The sequence below is a fragment of the Sus scrofa genome, chromosome 10 (assembly GCF_054392235.1).
Source record: "Sus scrofa isolate SSC_HxYL_T2T_F1_AM1 chromosome 10, Sscrofa_HxYL_maternal_Yorkshire_Landrace_v2.0, whole genome shotgun sequence".
Classification (NCBI taxonomy): Eukaryota; Metazoa; Chordata; class Mammalia; order Artiodactyla; family Suidae; genus Sus; species Sus scrofa.
In genome coordinates, this window is record NC_139392.1 from 25,285,385 (window position 1) to 25,300,103 (window position 14,719).

At 44.5% G+C, this 14,719-nt stretch overlaps 1 long non-coding RNA gene across 1 annotated transcript in view; it reads right to left on the bottom strand.

Annotated features, from left to right (window-relative positions):
• LOC110255655 (uncharacterized) overlaps positions 1–14,719 on the bottom strand; it is a 103,006-nt gene that overhangs the window by 4,659 nt on the left and 83,628 nt on the right. The window contains exons 8-9 of the long non-coding RNA XR_014818262.1: positions 8,638–8,770; positions 4,471–4,562 (exon numbers count right to left, since the gene is read on the bottom strand). This is a non-coding gene — a long non-coding RNA (uncharacterized LOC110255655). The remainder of the gene's footprint in view (positions 1–4,470; positions 4,563–8,637; positions 8,771–14,719) is intronic.

A 14,719-nucleotide genomic window follows, 5' to 3' on the forward strand; every position in this document is an offset into this window, starting at 1 on the left:
CGGTGGCCAGTGGCCAATGGTTTAATCAGTTGTGCCTATGTAATGAAACCTCCGTAAAACCCCGAAGGACAGGGCTCAAAGAAGCTTCCAGGTTGGTGAAACACAGGGAAATTTGGGGAGCATGGTGCCTTCAGAAAGGGCAGGGGAGCCCTATGACATTTCTTTATATCTGACCCCTACATCTCTTCCTTCTGGCTGTTCCTAAATGATATCCTTTCATAATAAACCAGTAAATCTGGGAAGTAAAATGTTTTTCTGGGTTCTGTGAGCCACTCTAGCCAATGGTCCAACTCAAAGAGGAGGTCATGGAAACCCAGATTTATAGTCAATCAAAGCACAGGTATTCCAGTGGCATCTGAGTTGGGGAGGGAGTGCTGGGGGCAGTCTAGTAGGACTGAACCCTGAGCTTGTGGAATGTGTTTTCTTTGGGTAGATAGTGTCAGAATTGAGTTTGGATGCTTGGACACACTGCTGGTGTCTGAAAGTTGCTTGGTACTGTGTAGGGAACACCCCTGGTAGGGAGCAACCACTCTATAGGGAGCTCCCCCTGGTAGGGAGCACACCCTGGTAGGGAGCACACCCTGTGGGGAGCACCCTCATAGAGAGCACCCCCAGTAGGGAGCAACCCCCCATAGGGAGCACCCCCTGTAGGAAGCACCCCTCTGGGGAGCACCCCCATAGGGAGCATCCCCGGTAGGGAGCACTCCCCCACACACAAACACATACCACATTGGAAACAGCCTCAGAAACCAGAAGAGTATCCCTCCATTCTTAAAGAGTTTTGGCTACATCTTCTTTAAACATCTATCTTCCCTCAGTTCTCCCTTCACAACCAGCTCTCTGGAGCTCTTCTACCCTATCACTCCATTGGTTGAGAAAAGCAACAGCAAGATTACTAATCTAAGGCAATGTAGCCTTTGGAGGAGACTTTTAGGCAGGAAGGCTCTGAATAGGGAGGCAATTGGGATTAAGAGAGTCTCAGATCAAGACGGTGGCTACCAACCTCTTGTGTTATGCCTGCCAGCACTGGTCTACTGATAAATGGCTTGAGTCAGTTTCTGCCTCCCTCCCTTAGAGTCGTGAAAGAGGAAAAAAAATCCTTTAATATTTCAAATAGAAATCAAAGTCAAGGGAATTTGCAAAAAGTAGAAGTAGTCCTTGGTTGGCCTTCGTGCTCATGTAAGAAATCCACCAAAACTAAAAGGAAAATTAACGAGTCCCATTGCAATGTTTGGCAGCTTTAAAGCAGCTGTCCAGAGAACCAAATGTCTCACTAGGTATAACTCTCCGTACTACCGTTGAACTTCGAAGCCATAGATCTTCAAACAGGAGGCCAGGTAATCCCCAATAGTAGGCACTTTAATTGCACAGTGATTAGTAAAAAGCTTTTAAGTGTAAAGGATAACATATGAATTCAAATGAGAAAATAAGTGATACATTTCAATGGTAAAAGAAGAGCTTTGCCATGTAGTTTTTAAAATGGATGATAATAAGTAGCAAATTGCTCTGCTATTTTTGTTTGTTTGTTTGCTTGTTTGTATGGTCGCACCTGTGTCATGGAACTTCCCAGGCTAGAGGTGGAATCAGAGCCACAGCTGGGGCCTGCACCACAACCACAGCAACACCGGATCTGAGCTGCATCTGCAATCTCCGCCATAGCTTGGGGCAATGCTGGATCTCTCAATCCATTGAACGAGGTCAGGGATGGAATAGAGACAACATCAGGTCCTTAACCTGCTGAGCCACAAAGGCAACTTCTGCTCTGATATTTGGATTCCATGGGGTATATTTAGAAGAATGAGGTGCCAACTGTATTCTCCTAAATGACATTCTCGAGAGCAAGTCAAGGTCAGGGATCAGACCCACTCTCCTTTTTTGCCTTCCTTGAACAATTGCCCTTCTGAACTTTATTTTGGTGCATCGCCCCACAAGCCATGAATTCTCCTCCGAGGCAGCAAAGGGACAATAGGAAATGTGTGTGTCCTAAGCGTCTGTGGATCAAGACATGGGTCAGCTTCAAGCTGAATATTTTGCACTTTATTATTTTCAAATCATTTGATCTCTCAATTTTTCTCTGAGTATTACTGTGCAGCCCCTTAGTGATAACAAGCATTCTTATTTTTTATGTTTTTAAGTGCTCATTGTGATTTTAACTTTCTCCTTTGCCAAATAGCATTTAGAATATATGTAAAATATCCCATTGGGATACTTTATAATATATATATACTTTATAATATAATACCATGATTATATTTTTCATTTTTTTCCTTTTTCTCTTATTTTACTTTACTTATTTTTGCTTTTTAAGGCCGCACCCGAGGCATATGGAGGTTCCCAGGCTAGGGGTCTAATTGGAGCTACAGCTGCCGGCCTACACCACAGCCACAGCAACACGGGATGTGAGCCATGTCTATGGTCTACACCACAGCTTACGGCAATGCCAGATCCTTAACCCACTGAGGCCAGCGATGGAACCCAAAACCTCGTGGTTACTAGTTGGATTCATTTCTGCTGAGCTACAATAGGAACACTTTCTTATTTCACTTTATGTCTGCTTGATTTGTCCAAAGCTAAGAAAAAAAAATCTCCAAAGATTATTTGTTTTTTATGTTCAATTTTTCTTATAGTTTGAGCCTAAAAATATTTCATAATTTTATTTTACTACTAAATACTAATCTTTGTCCAATTCCATTCTATTTGTCTTGTATTTTAGGAAATCCAGAGTTGTCATTGCCACCTTCTTCTTTCTTTCTTTCTTTCAACCCCCTTTTGTTAATGAATGTTTCTCATCATTTCATTAAAACCTTTTGTAAGAATTATAAGTAATAGTACATATGCACGCATATTGGATTTTGGTTTGGAACTTTGAGAAATGCTGCCATTTAATTTCAAATTTTGACTCGTCTCTTTTTGATGACTGAAATGTTTGCCTTTACATTCATACTTACTCTTCCCGGACTTAAAATTTTTTTTAAATTTTTATTTTTTTACCAAAGTATAATGATTTACAATATTGTACATGGACCATATTGATTCAGTTTTATATAAGTAAAAGATAATCAGATATAATACATAATTATTTTATAGATAAGCATATATATCATTTCTACAAAAATAATATATACATTCTTTTATATATCATTTTTATATATAATTTATTCTTGCATTTTATTCTTTTTATATATAATTAATTTTTTTTTTTTTGGTCTTCTGTCTTTTCAGGGACACACCTGCAGCATATGGAGGTTCCCAGGCTAGGGGTCAAATCAGAGCTGCAGTTGCTGGCCTATGCTACAGCCACAGCAATGCAGGATCCAAGGCACATCTGCAACCTCCACCACAGCTCATGGCCATGTCAGAGCCCTAATCCACTGAGTGAGGCCAGGGATTGAACCCGAGTCCTCATAGATCCTAGTCGGGTTCGATAACCACTGAGCCACAACGGGAACTCCTATAATTAAATATAATATATCTATATTCTGTTTCAGGTTCTTTTCCATTACAGGCTCGTGCAACCTGATTTCTTCTTGCTCTTGCAGCATGACTTGTGCTTTGCTGGCCTCTTTCTATTGCATTCCTCCCACAAAAGTCTCCTATGTGCTTTTTTTACTCTCAGGCTCTTTTCCTCCCTGCTCATCTCGCCTTCTCCCCCAGTTCCCAGGTTATTATGTAAAATAACTGTTCTATTTTATAGCTTTCCTTTTAAAAGGTGTCTTTGTATTGGCTGTGAACTTTTTCTCAAACATCTACCAATATTTATTCTCAATTCTGTATCTAAATGTTTCTGCAACTCACTGCCACTGCTTCTATAGCATAAAATCTCCATCCTTGAACTCAGTTCTGCCTCTTCTACCTGGTGACAGATGTAAGCAATTTTTTTTCCCAAGATAGAAAAACGAATCATACCATTTGGAGCACTCATATATGAATTATGTGTCTGGGTATAAAATTTTGGAGTCAGTCTTTTTGCCTCAAAACTAGATGCTGTCTCACTGTCTTCTGATCTTTGATACGATAGGAAATACGAATGAAAGCAATTTAGTTTTTTTTCTTTTTCTCCTTGTATTCATATAAAGTATTTTTTATTTAACTTTTTCTTTTCTTTTCTTTTTAAGGCTGCTCCCTTGGCATGTGGAGGTTCCCAGGCTAGCGGTCGAATCCGAGCTATAGCTGCCAGCCTACACCACAACGCCAGCCACAGCCACACCAGATCCGAGCCATGTCTGCAACCTATACCACAGCTCACAACAATACCAGAACCTTAACCCACTAAGCGAGGCCAGGGATCTAACCCACCTCCTCCTGGATACTAGATAGGCTTGTTAACCACTGAGCCATGATTGGAATTTCCAAAAAGGCAACTTTTAAATGACTTGACAGAATAACTACACATAAAAGAAGAAGGTGAGTCATTCTTTACATGTCTAAACCCAGAAGGACAGGAACTGTCAGTAGTGGCAGAACACCTACCATTTAACAAGCCGCTTGCTCTACACCCAACACCCCGCTAAGAATCTCTAGAAACGCTCCTATTGCCCAGCAAGGTATGTGTCATCTCCAATCTACGGACAAAGAAATGATGTCTCAGAAAGTGTTGGACTCAGGATCACCCAGGCAGTAAGGTGTAGACGGGGCTTCCAATCCAGCTGTGCTCATCTCCAGAACCAACGTCCTTCCTAAGGTCTGATCGCCTCTCCTTGCCAATGAGGGACTTGGGACCACAAATGCAAGTGGGACTTTTTTTCCTAATCCCATTGTGGTATATGTTTTTTAAACATGCATGGCTGTCCGACGTTGAGCATAACAACAGATGTGAAATGACAGGCATCATTATGTCGCTATGGACCAGTGTGACGGATGGAGGGCTCCAGGTCCTCCTCGTGCTTTATACTCCACAAAGACAACTGCAGACCAAACAAGGTCTCGGCACATCCAGCCAAAGGAATTCTTAAGGTCCTGGCTTGTGCTGATGCTTTCCGTCATTTGAAAATGGCTCGTCTAATTGCCCAAATGTCTGCATACATTTGTTTCTAAATCACCGAAAGATTGTGAAGGAAGTTAAATAGAAAATGAAGACAAGAGGCCAAACACAAGAGCCTCTATACTGTCGACCTTGATTCAGAACAAATTATGTAGCAGTGAGCAAGCATCAGTTCTAGTGCGGTTTTTCTTTGTTTGGCGCCCTCTGCTCTGCTCTAACAAAGGGAAATTGGCAAGAAGATAATTAGATCTTTTTAAAAATGACCGAGCCATAGCCTCTTTAAAAACCACCTGCATCTTTTCAGCAAATGAAATTATACATAAATATAAATGTTTCATGCTGCTATCAAACATTGATAATAAAGCTTTTAATATTTATTGTTACCTTTGGCCAAAGCCTGACTTCCGTCTTTGGCGGGAGAGACAGAGAGGTGAGGTTTGCCTTTGGGTACCACTGATTGGGATGGTGCTGGTATTAGACTGTCCCAGTGGAAAAGGGGGCTTGGGCACGACCCTCTTAATCCTCTTAACATCCCCTTCTGTGCAGCCCTCTGTAATCAGCTTTCTCTCAAATTGTAATAGATTCTTCTTCTTCTTTTTTAATAGAAGGCTCTGTGCTGCTTCTCTATCGGAGATATTTAAATGATCCTAGACCCTTCTGTAGTCCACAGAAGGGGTTTTCCTGGCTGCACCCTGGAGATTTCATTGTCATGCCAAAGGACTCCAGGCAAAATGTTTTTCTAGGAACATCAAAGTATTTTGAGCAGTTACCCAGATACCTTATGAATGTGCGGCTGAGGTTTTGCCCTCTGCATCTCTCCTCCACCGTAGCTAATTGGAGCGAGGTCCGGGCGGAGAGTCCCAGCCAAAATTAGATGGAGCATAGATCTTGCAGTTCGATACAGAGGCGTATACCTTGGACTGGGCCGAGTGGCACCCTGGAAGATTTGCTTGGCAAGCCCAACAAGCTTCTGAGGTGGGAAGCCCTCATTATGCCCAATTTAGAGATGGCACAACTGAGGCATGGCGCCATTAGGAAACCTGCTCAAAGGTCACAAAACTCCTAAGCAAGGACTGGAACCCAAGCGGTCAGGTGGCAGGACCAGAGCCCTCAGGCCGGAGAGAGAGGAAGCCAGAACTTTAGGGTAAAATCCACTCACATCTACTGACTGCAATATTTTTTTTAATTGTATGGTTTGTTTGTTTATTTATTTATTTATTGTTTTTTTTGCCTTTTCTAGGGCTGCTCCCATGGCATGTGGAGGTTCCCAGGCTAGGGGTTGAATCCGAGCTATAGCTGCCGGCCTACACCAGAGCCACAGCAACGCGGGATCCGAGCCGCGTCTGCAACCTACACCACAGCTCATGGCAACGCCGGATCCTTAACCCACTGAGTGAGGCCAGGGATCGAACCTGCAACTTCATGGTTCCTAGTTGGATTCGTTAACCACTGCGCCACGACGGGAAGTCCAAATTTTTGAATGTATCGTTGATTTAGCTTCAGGTGTACAGCAGAGTGAATCAGTGGTACATCCACAGGTCTCCAGTCTTCTTTCCCATGTCAGTTATTACAGAACAGTGAGCAGACAGTTGCTGTACAGCACACCTGAGCTGCACCTGCTGCTGCAGACCCTCCGCCCCAAATCCAAGTCACCAAAGTGAACCCTTCTCTACCCCCCGCCCCCGCCCCAGCAAGTCTTACTCACATCCTGTATTCTCTCTCCTCTCCCATTTCAGACCATCCCAGTTGTTCAGGCTCCTTTGTCAAGTCATTTATATTAACCTCTGTTTATAACCCACCACCCCCACCCACCCACCCATCCACCAGGCGCCCTCCTCATTGGGGAAGCCCTCCCATCCCCTGCCAGCCCCAGGCTCCCCCCTCCCCCTCTGTGGTCCCCGCCAACTGCATCTTCAGTCTCCACCCTCCACTTCTTGTCTTCTATGAGAACGACTGTGGTCCACACCCTACTAGCTGGTAAGCAGGGAAGGAACGTGCTTTTCCTCCCTTGTCCTTCCCAGAGCACCTTCCTTTTGCCTCTCCCTTCGCTGCCAAGCTCAATAACCCCCGAAGAAAAAAAGGAAAGGACGTTCCTTCCAGCCAGAGACCGGGAACTACCTTTCCAGCCATATTTTGCGCTACAGAATTCACCTTTTTGAAATACTGCCTCAATTTATTTCCAAAAAACCATTTTCCTCCAAAGTCATGCTTATTGTTCTTTGACACGGGTGGAATGATGTGGTGTCGTCAGAGCTTCTGGTCTACCCTGATGGGCTTTGATTTACAGACACTATCACGGTAGGAAAAAGATCTGTCACCGTGACATCGATCCGCGCTTTGACTGGGGAGGTTAAGCTGCGGAGAGGTGCGGAGAGGAGGGAGGAGGAAAGGCAGCTCCTGGAGGCTCCAACCAGAGGATGTACTTGATAGCGTCTAGCCTGGAGAGCCCTTCCAGGCAGATGCCTATAAATAAAAACAAAAGCGTTCCGCGTTCATTGAAATCGCGCTCTTCGGCGCCCCATCAGACATCCTCCAGCGTCATATGACTCGGTTCCCTCCCAGCGGCGGTATTTCCCATCCTCTTTCCCCCACTGAACTAGCACGTTCTGGACTCATTGACAGATCAAGTTTTTCCAAAACAACTGAAGCCACTGTGTGCGTGACAATCACAGTTATTCAGGAGCCTCCAGTTTGGTGCGATGTTTTGTCTTCAAATGTCTTGTTTCACTAGCAACGAGATACTAAAGTCTCTTTCTTTGCGCACTGATGGGGCCCACAGGGAAAAGGAAGAGAATTCAATTTAGTCAAAAGTCATCACCTCCAGAGACTGTCAAGATGTTGAAGAGATCTTAGAAACCATTTAGCACAGCACCTAATTTGGACAATGGAGAAAATGAACTTCAGAGTAAGGAGCCGTTCCCAAAACACGTATCTCTTTTGGGATAAAACAGATTAATAATTCTGGAAACCAGTTTCCACAAACAGTATTTTCTTGTAGACACAAAACGATACTTATGAGAAGTTCTTCTTAATAATTACAGTAGAAGATTTTTAAAAATCCAAAGTGAGGATGGAAGGTCTTCCTTTTCTATGTGACTCTGAACTCACCATTTTTTTTTTAATTTTTTTTTACTTTTGTCCTTTTAGGGCTGCACCCGTGGCATATGGAGATTCCCAGGCTAGGGGTCAATTTGGACCTGTTGCTGCAAGCCTACACCACAGCCACAGCAAGTCGGGATCCAAACCGTGTCTTCGACCTACACCACAGCTCACGGCAATGCCGGATCCTTAACCCACTGAGCAAGGACAGGGATCAAACCCACAACCTCATGGTTCCTAGTCGGATTCGTTGACCACTGCGCCATGATGGGAACTCCTAAACTCACCATGTGACACAATCATGGCAAATATCAGTCAGATAGCTTTTCTGGAGTGGTGTCAACCAGTGTTTTCCTTTGTTCTCCTTTCTCTTTTTCTCTTCGGAGCCTAGAAATTACGTGTGTGAAATGAAATAGGCTGTAAATAGTATCTTTTTGATTTCTGAAATCTCCCCCTCAGCCCTGACCTATCAGGGAGAGGAATTTTAAAGGAATAAAATGAAGGTAAGGGGCTCAGAGCCCCTACACCTTGTAAATGCAGAATGTACAACTCCAAACCTTGTTATCGTCTCCTCTCCGGCCAGGAAATTCACCCTGGATACTCGGTCCATTCCCTGCCTTTGCACCATCAGGACCACCCATCGTAACTCAGCATCCTTCTTCCCTTGGGCTTCTCCAGCCTGTGGACCACCTGCGGACAGACAGCACTTTGAGGTCTGCAGGCACAGACAAAACAATCAGCTGCAGGACTGATTTGGTCACTTTTAAAACTACGGGTGGCATTTTCTAGGTGCACAGCAAGAACTGTCATGCCTGATCCTCATCTCCCTGTCGGCAGCAAGGAGAGCGTCATAGGCTGTGGAAAGGAAAAGTGCGGAAGAACGAAGGCGATGTGTCATAATAAATGACGGCTTCGGGTATCTCCGTGAACACACAGATAACTCTGTTAGTCACATCTAAAATTACTCAGAGATTTTCCCACAAATATATTGGGTTACGCACCTCCCTGGTGGGCCAGTCAACACCACAGAGGCTGCGTGAGAGACCCTCCCTCCCCCTCTGCCCTTGGGATTTCATCAAAGCGGCCCCCATCTGCGATGTGAGACTCCTCCGTCACTGACCACCATCAGCTTCTCTTACCCAGCCTCGCAAGATCCCCGCCCTCCCCTGCTGCTGCCCTCTTACAGATGCTGGCGTTTCTTGATGCACAAAAAACACAAATAGCATAAAATACATTAGTTAATCCTGCACTCTTGCTGCCTTTGATCCACAGTTTAAAAGAATATACGAACAAAACCATGGCAGTGTCCTACAGAGAGGGGTTTTTTGTTTGTCTGTGTTGGACAGGATATAAGAGCTATTTACTTTTATCTTTTTTTTTTTTTTCCATTTCTTGAAGGGAACCATTCTGTTTTACTGTAAACCTGCTAAAGATTCAAGTGTGTTTAAAGTTCTTGCGTTTTCCAAAGTAATATTAAGGGAGCAAACTTAAAACTGTCATTGAATTTCCACCGTTCTGATTATCTTAGACGCTCCTTCTTTGTAAAAATGCATTTTAAATATATATTAAGAAATTGTATTTTTTAAGATGACTAAAAGTGTTTCGATATATAAAGACATCCTCTAACTCAAAGCTGGATTTATTTTTTCCTTGAGTTTCTGAGAAATAATCTCCTTATGGATTTGTATTGTCTGTTTTTTATTCATTTAGAAATGTATATATTAGTGAAAGAAGAAAACGCCACTAAAACATTCTAGGTAAATTTTCAGAATGTGACATTTTGAGATTTTTTCTCAATATTTTTATATTTTTAACTTGCAACATAAAAACTTTTCTCCCAGAGTCAGATATAGATATGGCTTCAGAACATAGTTTCTTTAGAATTAATTCCCAGAGGGTTAAGAAATTTCTCTCCCACCCCACTCAAGAATAGTGCTATTCAAAACTTTTACAAATATGTCCTGTGTATCAATATAACTTTAAGGTAATATGAGCAATAAAAAGATAAAAGTTATGTGAAGTCTCCAGTTTGTTCAATCAATATATTGAAGCAATAGGATGTTTACAGACTGCTATTCACTTCAGGGAGACCCAGAAGAGAATTCATATCTATTGTCCAGGGAAACAGACAAAACAACAGGAGTTTCAGCTACTGGGCACCAATTAGAGAATAATGGGAAATTTTTTTGCAGCTAAAAACCTTCTGGGACTACTTGCTTTTAATGGACAGTAACAGTTTTGAAACACAATCTTTACAGGTTCTGTATGAAGGTCATTTATCTTTTGAGAGTGTGCTTGAGGAGTTCCCATCGTGGCTCAGCAGAAATGAATCTGACTAGCATCCATGAGGACGCAGGTTCAATCCCTGGCCTCACTCAGTGGGTTAAGGATCCAGCATTGCCATGAACTGTGGTGTAGGTTGTAAATGTGGCCCGGATCCCGGGTTGCTGTGGCTGTGGCGTAGGCCAGTGACTACAGCTCTGATTCGACCCCTAGCCTGGGAACCTTCATATGCCTCAGCTGCGGCCCTAAAAAGACAAAAAAAAAAAAAAATGTTTTTGACTTTTTATCCCATGTCCAGTAATCCTCACTGGGTTCATTCATTCAATCAGCAAATATTATTAGCATCTACTATGTGCCAGGTGCAGGATGTATAGAAAGAAAGATTATAGCCCCTGGCCTCACTGAGCTTATAATTAAGAGATGACACAGGAGTTTCCTTGTGGCTCAGGGGGGTAAAGGATCCAGTGTTGTCCCTGCTGTGGCTCAGGTTTGCTCCCTAGCCTGGGACCTTCACACATCACAGGGAAGACCAAAAAAAAAAAAAAAAAGAGAGAGAGAGAGAGAAGACACAGACATGGAAACCAATGATTTATGCATGCCAGACAAGGGTCATAACATGGGCACGTTCAATGTGCAATAGATTCATGGGAAGGGATGTCCACAGTTGCTCTAATAGCCACTCAGTGCCTAAGAAAGGAAGCCCTGGGTGTCAGATGCTCTGCTTAGCATCAGGATTACCAGGATGATGAAGAAAACAAAAGCCTATCGCAACGTGACAATTGCCGTAGCAGAGAAGTGCAGAAGACACCACAGAAACCCAGAGAGGGTCGCCTGGCTCAAAGGAGGGGACATATGAAGATATTGCCGAGACAGTCAAATATGCTTTAGGTCCTTGAATTTACAGATTTAACATTAGGGAAACAAAAGACACAAGTTAAATTTCCACTGCTTTCGCTCTCTGATCATCTGCCTTGTTTGTGAGCAGAGGCTTTCTTTAGAGCAGGATGCCTAGAAAACAGACAGTCTAATGGCTTGGGAGTGTGGGAGCCACGTCTGGGAAATGGTGGTTCTGCGGGGCTGGAATACCTTGAGTCCCCCAGGGGAAAGACCAGACCTGGGGAGGAGGTTGAGGCCAAGTCATGGCGGGCCATGGACGCGGATCCACCCCATAGACCGTGGGGCCAGGGAAGGCTTTAATAAGGAGAGATGGGATCAGGTGGGCATCTTTGGAAAGACCACCGGAGTGGTGGTGAGGGGCTTGTCCTGATTGGTTCAAAGCCACACCTTAGTCTGGCATCCCGCCCCAGTGTTAGGACACATGGTCACCACGAGCGGGAGTGACAGTGAGGTGACAGCATGCAGTCTCACCTGGAAACCCCCACTCCCTTCTGCCTTTGCTCACCACCATGTGGGGACGTGGTCCCTGTCCCAATCCTGCAGCATTTCTGCCTTCAGGGTTTGGCCTCTTAGGGTCAGTTCCCACTTTCTTTCTCTGAAAGACCCTATCTCTCAGATCTCTGGGTCAGGCCCCACACACTGTCCCACATCTGTGACCTAAGAGCATCCACTGCAGCTCTGGGTGGTTTTATTCTCCTCTCTGGACCCTTGTCCATGGGCCTGAGCTCACAACTCCTGTCTCTTTGGCTCTGCCTGCCACCTGTCACTGCAGCCCCATCCATGTGCTAGAGGAAAGACCCTCCCCACAGCAGCCACAGACTGAAATGACCCACTAGCCCCAGCCCTCATGTCCTGATGTGGCCCTCCCTTGCAAGTCCACACCTGTCTGACTTTGGAACACTCTTCTTTAAACGTGATCACGTTATATCCCCTGGGCTGGCTTCCCAGACCCAAACCCCACAAGGCTCTACTTGAACTTGAACTGGAACTAGAAAGGACCCAGCTCCTCAGACTCTCTTCTCTCATGGGGTCTCTGACATTGAGAACCTTCTCAGCATCACTGAGCCCTCAGCCTCCAGAGCAGCTAGCTCAGTCATGCCCAGTGGTAACAAGAATTCTGGGAACCGGGAGATGCCCTTGACAGCCCCTGTGCCTTTTATCCTCATGGCAAGTCTGTGTCAGAGGCATCACCAGTGACATTTTACAGAGGAGCTACCAAGGCTCAGAGAGAGTACATTTGCCACCGTCCCTTGAATCCACAGCCTTTACCAACAAGTTAGGTAGCAAAGCCTATGTCTCTGAGGCTCCAGGACCCCAGCCAGCACTTGCCATGGTGGCCTTGGGGTTCTGACCAGCCTGCACCCTCCTGAGGGTGCCCAGAGCGGCTGTGGCAAGGATGGGATTGGGGCTCACTGGGTGAGTGTTTCCACGGAGACCCAGCCTCGTCAATCCATAAAGGGGCCAGAACCCAGAAGACACAGCTTTTTCCAGAGGTTTTATTTTCACCAGTAGCAGCTAAAAGCCTCTGATGTGAATGATATGGTCCCAGCACTCCCCTCTGCAGCCCCCCGCCCCCCCATATCACATCGTTACCTTACAACCAGGCCTTTCACTTTCAGGAATGAAACACTCCTGGATTGAAGACAGACTCTTTTCACACAAAGCCCACCGAAGAAAAACCACCTGGAGCAACATCCAAATGGGGTCGGCACTTCATTTTTTTAGCAAATTTAAGGTGAGAAAGGTTCCGTTTGCAACCTGCTAAGTGCTCCTCGCTGACTCCACTCTCCGCCCGTGTCAGCCTGTTCCACTTTCTCTTGCTGCAAAGGGCCCAGAGGATTTAGGATGCGTCACACCACGCTGGACAGAGGCCCTGGTTTGATCGGTGAAATATCTTTCTGACTGGATGATATACCCATGCACTTGTATTTATAAAATGCAAGTGACCTTTCGAATGTGAAAGGCGCTGAAGCCTTTTAATAGATTATCCCTCCACTTCCAGCAGTTGTAAAACAAAGGCACATTTATTCAAGCTCAGGGGATAAATGACAATAAAGGCACGAACATCAATTTGCTGTCAGACAGCAGACTGCTTTGGGAAAGTTTCCCCTAAGCTGTTACAAAGACTATGAAGTTGTAGCCACACCTAAAATCACGTCCAGACTGATGTTCCATGCCTGACCCTCTTTAAGGTCAGGCAGAGCCTCTTTATACATAAGGACATTTTCACCCATGTCTACTGGACTATAAAGCAAAAGCAAATTTTTGGAGTTCCCATCATGGCTCAGTGGTGACAAACCCAACTAGTATCCATGAGGACTCGGGTTATGATCCCTGGCCTTGCTCAGTGGGTTAAGGATCCAGCATTGCCATGAGCTCTGGTGAAGGTCAAAGAAGCAGCTCAGATCCCACATTGCTCTGACTGTGGTATAGGCTGGCAGGTGTAGCTGATTCAACCCCTAGCCTGGGAACTTCCATATGCCTTGGGTGTGACCCTAAAAAGGCAAAAATCAATCAATAATAAAATAAATAAAAACAAAAGCAAATTTTCTAAAGCTGTTACTTTTTTTTTTTTTTTTTTTTTTTTTTTTGGCCATTCCCACAGCATGTGGAAGATGCCAGGCCAGGAATCAAACTCGAGCCACAGCAGTGACCCGAACAGCTAAAGTGACAACAATGGATCCTTAACTGCTGAGCCTCAAGGGAACTCCACCAATTTTTTTAAAGGAAAAAATACGTTACAGAAAAAGATCTATTCGAACATATAAATTTCTTAGTAAATTAAGCTGCATTTGTATCTCTCTACTAGATATTTGGCATGACACTAGGCGCTTTACATATATTATATTAATACTACCAATAATTCTGTAGTAGGTAGTCTTCTCTTTATAGATCAGAAAACTGAGACATTCTATGACTTCCTCAAGGTCACAGAGCTAGTAAGAAATAGGTCAAGGATTCGAATTCAAGTCCATTTGCTTCTAAAAACTGTGCCCACTCTAGGGAGTTCTGGCATGAACCCAGGAACTTCATTGGCTAGTCATCCTAGCTTTGATAATTATGTGACGTTGGGGCAGTTACTCAACCTCTCTGTTCTCCAGTTTCCTCATCTGTTAAAACAGGAGTCACAAGGAGTGCCCGCTGTGGCACAGTGGATAAAGGATTGGACCATGCCGCAGCTGTGGCTAGGTCACAGCTGGGGCTTAGAATCCATGCCTGGACTGGGAACTTCCATAGGCCTTTGGTGCATCCAAAAAACAAAACAAAACAAAAAAATAGGAATAACAAGAGTGCCTACCAACTAAGAGTACTGTAGAGATTTAATCAGTTGAGATAGGACAAGTGCCAGGAATCATGGCTGGTACATAACAAGTGATAACAACAAAGGCTCAGAAGTGGATGGCGGTCAGTACTGCCATCCTCCATCATTACTGCTGTAACAGCCACACAGTGCTTCCT